The sequence below is a fragment of the Cupressus sempervirens genome, chromosome 1, assembly GCF_028749045.1.
Source record: "Cupressus sempervirens isolate cs-2001-9-10 chromosome 1, ASM2874904v1, whole genome shotgun sequence".
Lineage (NCBI taxonomy): Eukaryota > Viridiplantae > Streptophyta > Pinopsida > Cupressales > Cupressaceae > Cupressus > Cupressus sempervirens.
This window is the reverse complement of record NC_143118.1, coordinates 608,735,111-608,747,610: the sequence shown is the minus strand read 5'-3', so window position 1 is coordinate 608,747,610 and position 12,500 is coordinate 608,735,111.

Here is a 12,500-nt window from a genome sequence, read left to right as displayed (position 1 = left end):
CTCGAGAACAAGGCCCATCTTACATGCAAACTCTGCTACTGCGCAAACATAGGTTGCAATTAAAGAGAAATTGCAAGGCCGTCACAATGGCCCGAGGCCAATGCTCTGACTAAGTCAATTTTCTCTTGCAATCACCATGCCATCGTTCACAGAGAGATCTCCCCATTCACTTGTGACGCGACGCACAATCCAAGGGCTAGACGCGAGCTCGCCCTTGAAAGGCCACTTTCCAAGGCATCCCCCGATGACACATTGGAACGACAACCGCTGTCGAACCATTTCCCAATGTTGTGCCGATCGAGTTGGCACAGAGCCGCTATAGACAAGGGCTCCCATTTTAGATCGAGTTTTAAAATCACCAAGAAGACGTGGTGAGGGCTGGCAACCGCTGCCAAACCTTTTTCCGAAATTGCGCCAGCTGAGTGACTAGAAAACATGCTTTACGTGATAGGCACGCAAAAAATTTTGCTAGAGCGCCAAGCACCCACCTCATGGCTAGAGAAAAGGGCTCGCCATTACACTGGACGGAGGTGCTAGACGAGGGCTCCCATTTTAGATCGAGTTTTAAAATCACCAAGTAGACGCGGTGAGGGCTGGCAACTGCTGCCAAACCTTTTTTCGAAATTGCGCCAGCTGAGTGACAAGAAAACATGATCTAAAGTAGAGTCCAAGAATAGCACCCTCGAGGGTGGGCTTCATGCCCCTCTAATTGATTCAACGTCAGCGTCCACCGTTTCAAAATCCGACATATCCATCCGCCCTGACAGCGGTGTTGAATCAATGAGGGGGGCACGGGAGAGGCTCGCGGCAACCACCTCTCCCATTGTAGCCGCGATAGGCACGCAAAAAAATTTTGCTAGAGCACCAAGCACCCACCTCATGCCTAGAGACAAGGGCTCGCCATTAGATCAACTTCGAAATCGCAGAACAGACATGGTGTAGAATGGCAACTGCTGCCAAGTCTCTTCCGTAATTGCGTCGGTCGAGTGATCGAAAAAGGTGATCTAAGAGAGGGTCCAAGCGTAGGGCATTCGTTGGGGTAATCGCGCCGATGGCAAAAATTTATGCAATACCCGAGCAACACCGGACGGAGGTGCTAGACGAGGGCTCCCATTTTAGATCGAGTTTTAAAATCACAAAGAAGACGCGGTGAGGGCTGGCAACCGCTGCCAAACCTTTTTCCGAAATTACGCCAGCTGAGTGACAAGAAAACATGATGTAAAGGAGAGTCCAAGAATAGCACCACCCTCGAAGGTGGGCTTCATGCCCTTCTAATTGATTCAACGTCGGCGTCCACCGTTTCAAAATCCGACATATCCATTCGCCCTGACAGTGGCGTTGAATCAATGAGCTGGGCACGGGAGAGGCTCGAGGCAACCACCTCTCCCATTGTAGCCGCGATAGGCTCCCAAAAAATTTTGCTAGAGCACCAAGTACCACCTCATTGCTATAGACAAGGGCTCACCATTAGATCAACTTCGAAATCGCAGAACGGACGCGGTGTAGAATGGCAACTGCTGCCAAGTCTCTTCCATAATTGCGTCGGTCGAGTGATCGAAGAAGGTGATCTAAGAGAGGGTCCAAGCGTGTAGGCATTCATTGGGGGATTCGCGCCGATGGCAAAAATTTTTGCAATACCCGAGCAACACCGGACGGAGGTGCAAGACAAGGGCTCCCATTTTAGATCGAGTTTTAAAATCACCAAGTAGACGCGGTGAGGGGCTGGCAACCGCTGCCAAACATTTTTTTGAAATTGCACCAGCTGAGTGACAAGAATACATGATCTAAAGGAGAGTCCAGGAATAGCACCCTCGAGGGTGGGCTTCATGCCCCTCTAATTGATTCAACGTTGGCATCCACCGTTTCAAAATCCGACATTTCCATCCGCCCTGACAGCGGCATTGAATCAATGAGGAGGGCACGAGAGAGGCTCGCAGCAACCACCTCTCCCATCGTAGCCATGATAGGCACGCAAAAAATTTTGCTAGAGCACCAAGCACCCACCTCATGCCTAGAGACAAGGGCTCGCCATTAGATCAACTTCGAAATCGCTAAACAGATGCGCTGTAGAATGGCAACCGTTGCCAAGTCTCTTCCGTAGTTGCGTCGGTCGAGTGATCAAAGAAGGTGATCTAAGAGAGGGTCCAAGCATAGGCATTCATTGGGGGATTCACGCCGATGGCATAAATTTATGCAAAACCCGAGCAACACCGGACGGAGGTGCTAGACGAGGGCTCCCATTTTAGATCGAGTTTTAAAATCACCGAGTAGACGTGGTGAGGGCTGGCAACCGCTGCCAAACCTTTTTCTGAAATTGCGCCAGCTGAGTGACAAGAAAACATGATCTAAAGGAGAGTCGAGAAATAGCACCCTCGAGGGTGGGCTTCTTGCCCCTCTAATTGATTCAACGTCGGCGTCCACCGTTTCAAAATCTGACATATCCATCCGCCCTGACAGCGGTGTTGAATCAATGAGGGGGGCACGGGAGAGGCTCGCAGAAACCACCTCTCCCCTTGTAGCCACGATAGGCATGCAAAAAAATTTTGCTAGAGCGCCAAGCACCCACCTCATGCCTAGACACAAGGGCTCGATATTAGATCAACTTCGAAATCGCTGAATAGACGCGCTGTAGAATGGCAACCGCTACCAAGTCTCTTCCGTAGTTGTGTCGGTCGAGTGATCAAAGAAGGTGATCTAAGAGAGGGTCCAAGCATAGGCATTCGTTGGGGGATTCGCGCCGATGGCATAAATTTATGCATTACCCGAGCAACATCGGACAAAGGTGCTAGACGAGGGCTCCTGTTTTAGATCGAGTTTTAAAATAACCAAGTAGATGCGGTGAGGGCTGGCAACCGCTGCCAAACCTTTTTTCGAAATTGCGCCAGCTGAGTGACAAGAAAACATGATCTAAAGGAGAGTCCAGGAATAGCACCCTCGAGGGTGGGCTTCATGCCCCTCTAATTGATTCAACGTCGGCGTCCACCGTTTCAAAATCTGACATATCCATCCGCCCTGACAGCGGCGTTGAACCAATGAGGGGGGCACGGGAGAGGCTCGCGACAACCACCTCTCCCGTTGTAGCCACGATAGGCACGCAAAAAATTTTGCTAGAGCGCCAAGCACCCACCTCATGGCTAGAGACAAGGGCTCGCCATTAGATCAACTTCGAAATCGCTGAACAGACGCGCTGTAGAATGGCAACCACTGCCAAGTCTCTTCCGTAGTTGCGTCGGTCGAGTGATCAAAGAAGATGATCTAAGAGAGGGTCCAAGCATAGGCATTCGTTGGGGGATTCGCACCAATGGCATAAATTTATGCAATACCCGAGCAACACCGGACGGAGGTGCTAGACGAGGGCTCCCGTTTTAGATCGAGTTTTAAAATCACCGAGTAGACGAGGTGAGGGCTGGCAACCGCTGCCAAACCTTTTTCCAAAAAATTGCGCCAGCTGAGTGACAAGAAAACATGATCTAAATGAGAGTCCAGGAATAGCACCCTCGAGGGTGGGCTTCATGCCCCTCTAATTGATTCAACGTCGGCGTCCACCGTTTCAAAATCCGACATATCCATCCGCCCTGACAGCAGCGTTGAATCAATGAGGGGGGCACGGGAGAGGCTCGCGGCAACCACCTCTCCCCTTGTAGCCACGATAGGCACGCAAAAAAATTTTGCTAGAGTGCCAAGCACCCACCTCATGCCTAGAGACAAGGGCTCGCCATGAGATCAACTTCAAAATTGCTGAACAGACGCGCTGTAGAATGGCAACCGCTGCCAAGTCTCTTCCGTAGTTGCGTCGGTCGAGTGATCGAAGAAGGTGATCTAAGAGAGGGTCCAAGCGTAGGCATTCGTTGGGGGATTCGCGTCGATGGCATAAATTTATGCAAAACCCGAGCAACACCGGACGGAGGTGCTAGACGAGGGCTCCCATTTTAGATCGAGTTTTAAAATCACCGAGTAGACGCGGTGAGGGCTGGCAACCGCTGCCAAACCTTTTTCTGAATTTGCGCCAGCTGAGTGACAAGAAAACATGATCTAAAGGAGAGTCGAGAAATAGCACCCTCGAGGGTGGGCTTCATGCCCCTCTAATTGATTCAACGTCGGCATCCATCGTTTCAAAATCCGACATATCCATCCGCCCTGACAGAGACGTTGAATCAATGAGGGGGGCACGGGAGAGGCTCGCGGCAACCACCTCTCCTGTTGTAGCCATGATAGGCACGCAAAAAATTTTGCTAGAGCGCCAAGCACCCACCTCATGGCTAGAGACAAGGGCTCGCCATTAGATCAACTTCGAAATTGCTGAACAGACGCGCTGTATAATGGCAACCACTGCCAAGTCTCTTCCGTAGTTGCGTCGGTCGAGTGATCAAAAAAGGTGATCTAAGAGAGGGTCCAAGCGTAGGCATTCGTTGGGGGATTCGCACCGATGGCATAAATTTATGCAATACCCGAGCAACACCGGACGGAGGTGCTAGACGAGGGCTCCCGTTTTAGATCGAGTTTTAAAATCACCGAGTAGACGAGGTGAGGGCTGGCAACCGCTGCCAAACCTTTTTTCGAAATTGCGCCAGCTGAGTGACAAGAAAACATGATCTAAAGGAGAGTCCAAGAATAGCACCCTCGAGGGTGGGCTTCATGCCCCTCTAATTGATTCAATGTTGGCATCCACCGTTTCAAAATCTGACATATCCATCCGCCCTGACAGCGGCATTGAATCAATGAGGGGGGCACGGGAGAGGCTCGCGGAAACCACCTCTCCCATTGTAGCCGCGATAGGCACGCAAAAAAATTTTCTAGAGCGCCAAGCACCCACCTCATGGATGGAGACAAGGGCTCGCCATTAGATCAACTTCGAAATCGCTGAACAGACGCGCTGTAGAATGGCAACCGCTGCCAAGTCTCTTCCGTAGTTGCGTCGGTCGAGTGATCGAAGAAGGTGATCTAAGAGAGGGTCCAAGCGTAGGCATTCATTGGGGGATTCGTGCCGTTGGCATAATTTTATGCAATAGCCGAGCAACACCGGACGGAGGTGCTAGGCGAGGGCTCCCGTTTTAGATCGAGTTTTAAAATCACCAAGTAGACGCGGTGAGGGATGGCAACCGCTGCCAAACCTTTTTCCAAAATTGCGCCAGCTGAGCGAGAAGAAAACATGATCTAAAGGAGAGTCGAGGAATAGCACATCCAGGGTGGGCTTCATGCCCCTCTAATTGATTCAACGTCAGCGTCCACCGTTTCAAAATCTGACATATCCATCCGCCTTGACACCGTCGTTGAATCAATGAGAGGGGCACGGGAGAGGCTCGCGGCAACCACCTCTCCTATATAAGCTATTAGTGCGAGGTTCGCTCTGCATTAGAAATTAGTGAACACACCGACATCCGCCTTATTAAAAATCCAAATCCTTTAAAATTCCTACCAAACAGCCATTCACGACCCAATTTTTTATGAGGTCGGAAGAGGAGCAAAAGATTGTCATCGGTTAGGAGATGTGAGTTCATGGAGCCGAGGGACTGAAATGGTCATCGAGCTCATCCGATCAACTGGATGAATTTCACCTTGAAGGGGCCCAATCCAAAAGTTCCGGAGGTCGTCTCCTGGAACTCTCGAGAACAAGGCCCATCTTACATGCAAACTCTGCTACTGCGCAAACATAGGTTGCAATTAAAGAGAAATTGCGAGGCCGTCACAATGGCCCGAGGCCAATGGCTCCGACTAAGTCAATTTTCTCTTGCAATCACCATGCCGCCGTTCACAGAGAGATCTCCCCATTCACTTGTGACACGACGCACAGTCCAAGTGCTAGACGCGAGCTCGCCCTTGAAAGAAAGACCACTTTCCAAGACATCCCCCATTCACTTGTGATGCGATGCACAACCCAAGTGCTAGACGCGAGCTCGCCCTTGAAAGAAAGACCACTTTCCAAGACATCCCCCGATGACACATTGGAATGACAACCACTGTCGAACCATTCCCAATGTTGTGCCGATCGAGTTGGCACAGAGGCGACCTTAGGGAGCTCCCGCGTAGCAATCGGGATGTGCTTTCATACCCATCTCTCACAAAAACCAATCTTAGCTGTGAACAAATTTTGCCACAATGACACCATTGGAACGACGACTGCTGTCGAACAACTCCCGAATTTGTGCCCCGATGGAGTGAGAAAGAATAGCAACTTTGGGGAGCCGCGCATCGCAAACGGGCTGCTGCTTCATTCCGCTCTTGTATATAGATCCGATGTCATTGATTTCGTTTGGAATCCGAGGCTGCATTCATCCTTGCTCACACAAGCAATGGCTCTTCTCATCGAATGGCCACGGGGAGCTTCCGATCACAAAGGCTCCCTTGTCACTCGTGACGCGCAGCCCAACTGCTTTCCGAAATTGCGCCAGCTGAGTGACAAGAAAACATGATCTAAAGGAGAGTCGAGGAATAGCACCTCGAGGGTGGGCTTCATGCCCCTCCAATTGATTCAATGTCGGTGTCCACCGTTTCAAAATTTGACATTTCCATCCGCCTCGACACCGCCGTTGAATCAATGAGAGGGGCACGGGAGAGGTTCGCGGCAACAACCTCTCCTATATAAGCTATTAGTGCGAGGCTCGCTCTGCATTAGAAATTAGCGAACACGCCGACATCCGCCATAAAAATCCAAATCGTTGAAAATTCTGACCAAACAGCCATCCATGACCCAATTTATTATGAGGTCGTCTAAGGAGCAAAAGATTGTCGTCGGTTAGGAGATGTGAATTCATGGAGCCAAGGGACTGAAATGGTCATCGAGCTCATCCGATCAACTGGATGAATTTCACCTTGAAGGGGCCCAATCCAAAAGTTCCGGAGGTCATCTCCTGGAACTCTCAAGAACAAGGACCGTCTTACTTGCAAACTCTGCTACTGCGCAAACATAGGTTGCAATTATAGAGAAATTGCAAGGCCATCACAATGGCCCAAGGCCAATGCTCCGACTACTAAGTCAATTTTCTCTTGCAATCACCATGCCACCGTTCACAGAGAGATCTCCCCATTCACTTGTGACGACGCACAATCCAAGTGCTAGACGTGATCTCGCCCTTGAAAGGCCGCGTTCCAAGACATCCCGATGACACATTGGAATGAAAACCACTGTCAAACCATTCCCAATGTTGTGCCGATCGATTTGGCACAGAGGCGATCTTAGGGAGCTCCCGCGAATCGATCGAGAAGTGCTTTCGTACCCATCTCTCACAAAAACCAATGTTAGCTGAACAATTTTAGAATCCAAGGCTCGTATCCATTGATATCGTCGGCACTGGGTCTATATTCAAAGGCCGCGGAGAGGTTCCGATAAGAGAAGCTCCCCTTCTCTCTTGCACAAACATCCCCAAATGCTAGACGCAAGCTCCCGCCCTTAGCATCGCTCTCCAGATCACTTCAATGATACATTGGAACGACAATCGCTGTCGAACAACTCCCAAATTTGTGCCGATGGAGTGAGAAAGAAGAGCCAGATCGGGTCGACGAAAATAGCTAAGCCAGATCAGGTCAGCCAGCATGGCTCGGCCACCATTTTTCTCCGAGAGCTTTCGATATTAAAGTTCCCATGTAGCCGCGATAAGTACACCATGACAAATTGCTAGAGCGCCGAGCACCCATAGCAAATTGCCATTATACCAAGCAACGCCAGAGTGCTAGACAAGGGCTCACATTTAGATCAAGTTTTAAAACCACCAAAAACACACGCCATGGATCGGCAACCGCTGCCTCACCTTTTCCAAAATTGAGTCATCGCAAAACATGATCTAAAGGAGAGCCGAGGAAAAGCACTGAGATCGCTTCATGCCCCTTTCATTCATTCAACATCGGCATACACCATTTGAAAACCCAACAATCCGATCCGCCTAGACACCAATGTTGAATGAATGAAAGGGGCACGGGAGAGGCTTGCGACAACAACCTCTCCTATATAAGCTATTAGTGTGAGGCTCGCTCTACATTAGAAATCTGCGACAGCGCGAACAAAAACCTTAAAAATCCAATTCAATGAAAAATGTGACCAAACAGCCATCCACGACACCGTTTTTGGAGCTCGCCCAGATCGGCTCGGCCAGAATGGCTCACCTGGATCGGCTCGGCCAGCATGGCTCGGCCAGATCGGCTCAGCCAGCATGGTGACTTGCTGACTCGGTGAGAGTACTTCGAACTGTCAAGAACAAAGGCCAATCTAACATGCAAACTCTGCTACTGCGCAAACATAGGTTGCAATTATAGAGAAATTGCAAGGCCGTCACAATGGCCCGAGGCCAATGCTCCGACTACTAAGTCAATTTTCTCTTGCAATCGCCATGCCGCCGTTCACAGAGAGATCTCCCCACTCACTTGTGACGACGCACAATTCAAGTGCTAGACGCGAGCTCGCCCTTGAAAGGCCACGTTCCAAGACATCCTGATGACACATTGGAACGACAACCGCTGTCGAACCATTCCCAATGTTGTGCCGATCGAGTTGGCACAGACGCGATCTTATGGAACTCCCGCGTATCGATCGGGAAGTGCTTTCGTACCCATCTCTCACAAAAACTAATGTTAGCTGAACAATTTTATAATCCGAGGCTCGTATCCATCGATATCGTTGGCACTGGGTCTATATTCAAAGGCCACGGAGAGGTTCCAATGAGAGAAGCTCCCCTGCTCGCTTTCACAAACATCCCCAAATGCTAGATGCAAGCTCCCGCACTTAGCATCGCTCTCCAGATCACCACAATGACACATTGGAACGACAACCGCTGTCGAACAACTCCCGAATTTGTGCCGATGGAGTGAGAAACGAGAGCCAGATCGGGTCGACGAAAATGGCTAAGCCAGATCGGGTCGGCCAGCATGGCCCGGCCACCATTTTTCGCCGAGAGCTTTCGATATTAAAGCTCCCATGTAGCCGCGATAAGTACACCATGACAAATTGCTAGAGCGCCGAGCACCCATAGCAAATTGCCATTATACCAAGCAACGCCGGAGTGCTAGACAAGGGCTCACGTTTAGATCAAGTTTTAAAACCACCAAAAACACACGCCATGGATCGGCAACCGCCGCCTCACCTTTTCCAAAATTGAGTCATCGCAAAACATGATCTAAAGGAGAGCCGAGGAAAAGCACTGAGATCGCTTCATGCCCATTTCATTCATTCAACATCGGCATACACTGTTTGAAAACCTAACAATCCGATCCGCCCAGACACCAATGTTGAATGAATGAAAGGGGCACGGGAGAGGCTCGCGGCAACAACCTCTCCTATATAAGGTATTAGTGCAAGGCTCGCTCTGCATTAGAAATCTACGACAGCGTGGACAACTCCCTTAAAAATCCAATTCAATGAAAAATGTGACCAAACAGCCATCCACGACACCGTTTTTGGAGCTCGCCCAGATCGGCTCGGCCAGAATGGCTCGCCCAGATCGGTGACTTGCTGACTTGGTGAGAGTACTTCGAACTATCAAGAACAAAGGCCAATCTAACGTGCAAACTCTGCTACTGCGCAACATAGGTTGCAATTATAGAGAAATTGCAAGGCCGTCACAATGGCCCAAGGCCAATGCTCCGACTACTAAGTCAATTTTCTCTTGCAATCGCCATGCCGCCGTTCACAGAGAGATCTCCCCAATCACTTGTGACGACGCACAATCCAAGTGCTAGATGCGAGCTCGCCCTTGAAAGGCCACGTTCCAAGACATCCCGATGATACATTGGAACGACAATCGCTGTCGAACCATTCCCAATGTTGTGCCGATCGAGTTGGCACAGAGGCGACCAAACAGCCAGCCACGACACCATTTTTGGAGATCGGCCAGATCGGCTCGGCCAGCATGGCTCGGCCAGAACGGCTCGACCAGCATGGCTCGGCCATAATGGCTCACCCAGATCGGCTCGGCCAGCATGGCTCGCCCAGATCGGCTCGCCCAGATCGGCTAGGCCAGCATGGCTCGGCCAGAACGAGTCGCCCAGATCGGCTCGGCCAGAATGGCTCACCCAGATTGGCTCGGCCAGCATGGCTCGACCAGAACGGCTCGGCCAGCATGGCTCGGCCAGAATGGCTCGCCCAGATCGGCTCGGCCAGCATGGCTCGGCCAGAACGGCTCGTCCAGATCAGCTCGGCCAGCATGGCTCAGCCAGAATGGGTCGCCCAGATCGGCTCGCCCAGAACGGGTCGCCCAGATCGGCTCAGCCAGAATGGCTCGCCTAGATCGGCTCGGCCAGCATGGCATGCCCAGAACGGCTCGGCTAGATCGGGTCGGCCAGAATGGCTTGCCTAGATCGGCTCGGCCAGCATGGCTCGGCCAGAACGGCTCGGCCAGATCGGGACGGTGACTTGATGAACGGACTTAGAGATTCGAATTGGTGGGCCGACCTGGCGGGGTGACTTGATGAACGCACTTGAAGGGTCGACTTGGTGGGGTGACTCTATGAACGGACCTAAAGAGTTGACTTGGTGAGAGTACTTGGTGGGGTGACTCGATGAAAGGACTTAAAGAGTCAACTTGGTGAGAGTACTTGGTGGCTCAACTTTATGAGTAGACTCAAAGAGTCCACTTGGTGAGAGTGGGCCTAACGGGATGATGTGGTGAGTGGGCCTAACGGGGTGAGTTGGTGGGGCGACTTGGCAAGTGGTATTAGAGAGCCGACGTGGTGAGGCAACTCAGCGAGTTTTTTCGTTGAGATGACATGGTCAGCTAAGTTGGCGAGTCGACCTGGCGAGCGAACTTAAAGAGTCGACTTGGCAACGCACTCGAGTCGACTTGGTGAGGCGACCTGGTGAGCGGGCTCAAAGAGTCAACATGGTGAGGTGACTCATTTAGTCAACATGGTGAGGCGACTCATGGTGAGGAGCTATCCTTGAGGCTACTTGGTGGGCCTACTTGATTAGTCAACTTGGTGAGCCGACCTGACGAGCTGACATGGTGAGCGGGCTTAAAGAGGCGACGACTTGGTGGGGTAACTCGGCAAGCCAACTTATCGAGGCGAGATGGTGAGTCGACTTGGTGAGCTGACTTGGTGAGCACAGTTAAAGAGTTAACTTCGTGAGGTGACTCGGCGAGTTAGCCCACTGATGCGACTTGGGCGGGCCGACCTGGCGAACGAACTTAAAGAGGCAACTTGGGCGGGCTGACCTAGTGAGCGAACTTAAAGAGTTGACTTGGCAACGTACTTGAACAACCGACTTGGTGAGCTGACATGGTGAGTGGGCTTAGAGAAGCAACTCGGTGGGGCAACTTGATGAATGGACTTAAAGGGTCAACTTGGCGGGGTGACTCGATGAACGGACCTAAAGAGTTGACTTGGTGAGAGTACTTGGCGGGGTGAATTGATGAACGGACTTAAAGAGTCGACTTGGTGGGAGTACTTGGTGGGCCCACTTGATGAACGGACATATAGAGTCAACTTGGTGAGAGTAGTTGTTCTGGCGACTTGATGAACGGACTTAAAGAGTCGGCTTGGCGGGGTGACTTGATGAAAGGACTTAAACAGTCGACTTGGTTGGGTGACTCGATGAAAAAACTTAGAGGGTCGACTTTGCGGGGTGACTTGATGAACGGACCTAAAGAGTTGACTTGGTGAGAGTACTCGGTGGGGTGACTTGATGAACAGACTTAGAGAGTCGACTTGGTGAGAGTCCTTGGTGGGCCAACCTGGTTGGGTGACTTCGTGAACTGACTTAAAGAGTTGACTTGGTGGGAGTACTTGGTGGGGTGACTTGATGAACGGACTTCAAGGGTCGACTCGGCGAGGTGACTTGATGAACGGTCCTAAAGAGTTGACTTGGTGAGAGTACTTGGTGTGGTGACTTGATGAAAAGACTTAAAGAGTCGAATTGGTGAGAGTACTTGGTGGGGTGACTTGATGAACGCACTTGAAGGGTCGAATTGGTGGGGTGACTTTATGAACAGACCTAAAGATTTGACGTGGTGAGAGTGCTTGGTGGGGTGACTTGATGAACATAGTTAAAGAGTCGACTTGGTGAGAGTAGTTGGTCGGGTGACTTGATGAACGCACTCGAAGAATCAACTTGGTTAGAGTACTTGGTGGGGTGACTTGATGAACGGACTTAAAGATTCGACTTGGTGGGCCAACCTAGCGGGGTGACTTGATGAACAGACTTAGAGAGTCGACTTGGTGGCTCGACATTATGAGCAAACTTAAAGAGTCCACTTGGTGAGAGCAAGCCTAATGGGGCGATGTGGTGAGTGGGCCTAACGGGGCGAGTTGGTGGGGCAACTTGGTGAGTGGTATTAGAGAGCCGACGTGGTGAGGCGACTCGGCGAGTTGGTTCATTGAGATGACATGGTGAGCTAACTTGGCGAGTCAACCTGGCAAGCAAACTTAAAGAGTCGACTTGGCAATGTACTCGAGTCGACTTGGTGAGGCGACCTGGCGAGCGGGCTCAAAGAGTCAACATGGTGAGGTGACTCATTGAGTCAACATGGTGAGGCAACTCATGGTGAGGAGCTATCCTTGAGGTGACTTGGTGGGCC